Genomic DNA, 4,036 nt, shown 5'->3' on the forward strand with positions numbered 1-4,036 from the left:
GCCTTAGCAAGGAGTAAGAAGTCAGCTCCTGGTGATGATGGCATCACCTAAGCAGTCCTTTGCACACTCATAAAAATACCTGGCAACCCTCTCCTCCGGCTCTACAACCTCTGCCTCTGCCTGTGATATGTGCCCCTAGGATGGACTCATAGTACAATTGTACCCGTTCTCAAGCCTGGCACTGACAAATTTCGTTCTATCTCCCTCACCTCCTGTTTCTGCAAAGTATTTGAACGCATTCTCCTCTCACGCCTTATGTTCCGGCTGCAAGATAAGCTTTCGTCTAGAATATACGGCTTCCTACCCCAACGAGGAACACATCATTGTCTCATGGAGCTCTACACTCGTCTCTCCCCAACCCCAACCGGTGTTGTAGCCTTCATTGATTTGAAAAGTGCATTTGACGTTGCAAATAGAGACATTATTTTAGACCAGCTTATTGATTTTGGAATCAAGGGAAATCTTTTGAGGTGGATACGTGGATATCTTCGAAAGGGAAACATTTTGAGGTGGATACGTGGATATCTTCGAAATAGAGTCTCTCGTGTGCTGTTTAAGGGAGCATTGAGCACTGCAAAGGAACTTGAACTTGGTACTCCACAAGGGGGAGTACTTAGTCCATTTTTATTTAATATCCTCCGACATCGCCTTCTCTCCTTACTTCCTGATACTGATAACACAACCATCACTTGCTACGCAGACGATATTTGCATTCATTCAACCTCTCCGGATCACTTGCAATGCTTCCTTTCTTCCTTCTACAAATCAGCATCCTCCTGTGGTCTTATCATCTCCCCAAGAAAAAGTAGAATCTTCTCCCCAAGGCCAGCAAGGAATCTACCAGAATTTACTGTGGGGAACAATGTTGTACCTTTATGCACACAATATATTTATTTGGGAGCGCCAGTGTGAATTACACCATCCATTCCAGCAAGACAGAGATCATCCCATTGTTCAAGATCTGCTGGCCCGGTTACAGCGACGCCTGACTCCTCTCAAGGGGCTTACTAATTATTCTGCAGGAGTATCTATCCCTGTTGCCAGAACCATATATATTGCTTTCATCCGCTCAGTGATAGATTATCTTTCCCCTGCACTATGTCAACTCTCCAGATCAACTCTACAGCCGCTTGAAAAATTCCAGAACCAAGCAATGAGATTCATTCTAGGTTGTCCAGCATCCACTAGAATTGTAAACATCCAACACGAACTATGTCTCCCTCCACTTGTTGAGAGAATATACTCCAATGTCACCTACTTCAGTATCAAATGCCTGTATTACCCTCAACTGTCTCCTCACTATTCACACATCATCAGAACTTCTCTCGATCTAGATGCACCTTGTCCACAACTACACCAGGGGGGACGTACACTAGTTAGTACTGTCTGTTCAAGCATTTGGGGGCTTGACATCAACATAGTGGCAGAGAATGTGGATCATGGCCTTGCACCCTGGCAGATTCCTGTGCCAGCAATCTCTTACACTCCAGTCTCTAAGACTGACTTGCCTCAACTTCAACAACAATGTGCAATGGAGACCATCGACAGACTATCCTCGTCCCTCAGTGTAGCCCATCACCTCTACACAGACGGCTCCCTACAGCAGGATGGCAGTGCTTTATGTGCTGTTTTCTCCCCCACTTTGGAACCCCCGCCAGAGGGCTGGACAGGCCGTCGCCTCCAAAAGTCATCAAGCTCCACGTATTGTGAACTACATGGACTTCTAGATGCAGTTATTTTAATCACACGGACCAGAAACAACGGCTTGATCTTCTGCAACTCGCAACCAGCATTCCAAGCCCTTTCATCACATAAGCCAGCATACCAGCCCCTGGTTACACAAATACATAGGCAACTAGACTTGGCCAACATGAGCTCACTGGTAGTGCACTTCCTATTGATTCCCTCTCATGTGGGTCTTCTGGCTAACAACACCGTTGACCATCTCGCAAAGGCTGCCTGTCAACTGGATCCTCCAGATGCTGATGCTCCCAGTCCATCTCTCCTGTGCTGCAGAAAAATGGTGCGACAAGCTGCTCGCTCACCTACTCATCATTGTAGTAATGCCGAGAGAGTCACCAGTGTATCAATACAGCATTATGATCACTTCTTTCCTCACCAACACAAGTATCGCCGCAGTGGACTCATGGTTCGTCAAAATAATGTGGTTTGTGCACGTCTTCGGCTGGGTTGGCGACCAGTTTGGCAGGTGGCTGAGCAAGATGGAGTTCCTCACTTCTCCTCCTGTAGGTTATGTGATGCACCCAACGCCAACACCCTGGAACACTATTGCCTGGAATGTCCACTTGTTAGTGACATATTACCCCAAAGACTCACAGTAGTTGATATATGTAAAAAATTATTGACAGATAATAATTTGCTCGATGAGATCCTCATGCGCCATCCTCACTTTGGTGGATACTGAACAATCAGCTGTTTTGTAGTACTAATTAAAGATAGGTACAACCTACCTACGAAATCAAACTAAATTTAATTTGTATTCCATATGAATTCATTTGTATAACCTTTAATATAAAGAAATGAGCAATATTATTTTTAATATGCACTAAATATGTCTATACTTTATTTTGTATTCCTTTGTATAACCTTCATTATGTGCTGTAGATGTAAACAATACTGTTTTAATATGTACTTAAAAGTCTGTATATACTTTATTTTTTTATTCTTTAGGCATAACTTAATCACAATGTAGATGTAAACAATATTACTGTTTACCATGTACTCAAATGTCTGACGCCAATGGGTGCAATAAATTGATTAAAAAAAAAAATTGTCATTTGTAGAGCTGTCTGATGGGAGATTCGTAAACCACGGCGTCACTGTCATTTGCCACCGGTGACCGATCGTCACATAGAACAATTCGTACCGCCGACTTCAACAGTAATGCGATGCGACTCTATATCTGCGGGCCGCTAAACGCTTAACTGCCAATTACCCTGTTTTATGTATACGTACAAGTAATTAAGTTCTCGTCTTTTGAAATATTTGTTGAATTTTGGGCCTCACCTTAACTGATGGAAAAATAAATTCGGTCAAAAACCGGTGACACATGCATTGCGTTAAATAATCTTAATATTTTAAAATCATCATTTCAAAACTAATGGAATGGCAACTACAGACGTTGCTAAAATAGCAATAAAATGTTTTGTATGAAGCCAATGTCGGCTTCCAAAGCCTTCCTAAAACTGTTGCAGTTTTAGTCATGCACTCATAAATGATCATTTCAGGGCTCCAGCCTATGCAATGAATTTTGGAATGAGGCCACTAGACCGAAGCTAATGGTCCCACAAACGATCCAGAGAGCATTGTTGTGTCAACGACGTCTGATATCAGCACACAATGTCATTTGAATTAGTCAGAATAAATCAAAAAGAGGATATTTCAAGCGCTTTCTTATATCCTTCGGGCAAGTACTACCTACTGTATAGTCTACCTGGCGAAGAGAAGCAATTCACAGCAAAACAACAGAATATACAAAGCGCTGAATGGAAATTGACAGTAAACAGGGTTTAAAAGTGTAACAAGAGGAAAACCTCCCAGTTGCGCTGTGAATCAATTGCTAGGTGAGGTTGGAAAGGAAGATCGAAATAAAGAATATGAACTACTGTGGTACAGTAAAAGGATTGAAAAGGGATGTAGGTAGGGGTCGAAGGGACTCTGCAAAGAACCTTAAGCCTATAGTGTACCGCATGAGGTGCACTGACGGCACTATCCCCTTAAGGGAAAGACTACATGAAATAAATGCGGAATCTCGCTAGATCTGGCCAGAATCTTTACCCAATCTCTGGTGCCATATCTCCACTTGCAGGGTATTTGGCGCCAATGCAATGTCGCGCTGCATTCAGGACATAGCAACTTTCGTCTGGATGTAGTAAAAGGAGACGATATTAAACGTTCGTTTGTGTGCGTGTGTTTTTTTTTTTTCTTAAGATGTACGTGCTAGCATACAAAGGGTGATTCTCTACGCGTTCGCAAGCACAATTAATACATACAAGCTAACCTTACAACTCGCATT

At 42.7% G+C, this 4,036-nt stretch overlaps 1 pseudogene; it reads left to right on the forward strand.

Moving 5' to 3' along the window:
• Window positions 1-255: 255 nt before the first annotated feature.
• On the forward strand, window positions 256-2,425 carry LOC135202783 (uncharacterized; annotated as a pseudogene).
• Window positions 2,426-4,036: the final 1,611 nt, after the last annotated feature.

The sequence above is a fragment of the Macrobrachium nipponense genome, chromosome 33 (assembly GCF_015104395.2).
Source record: "Macrobrachium nipponense isolate FS-2020 chromosome 33, ASM1510439v2, whole genome shotgun sequence".
Taxonomy (NCBI): domain Eukaryota; kingdom Metazoa; phylum Arthropoda; class Malacostraca; order Decapoda; family Palaemonidae; genus Macrobrachium; species Macrobrachium nipponense.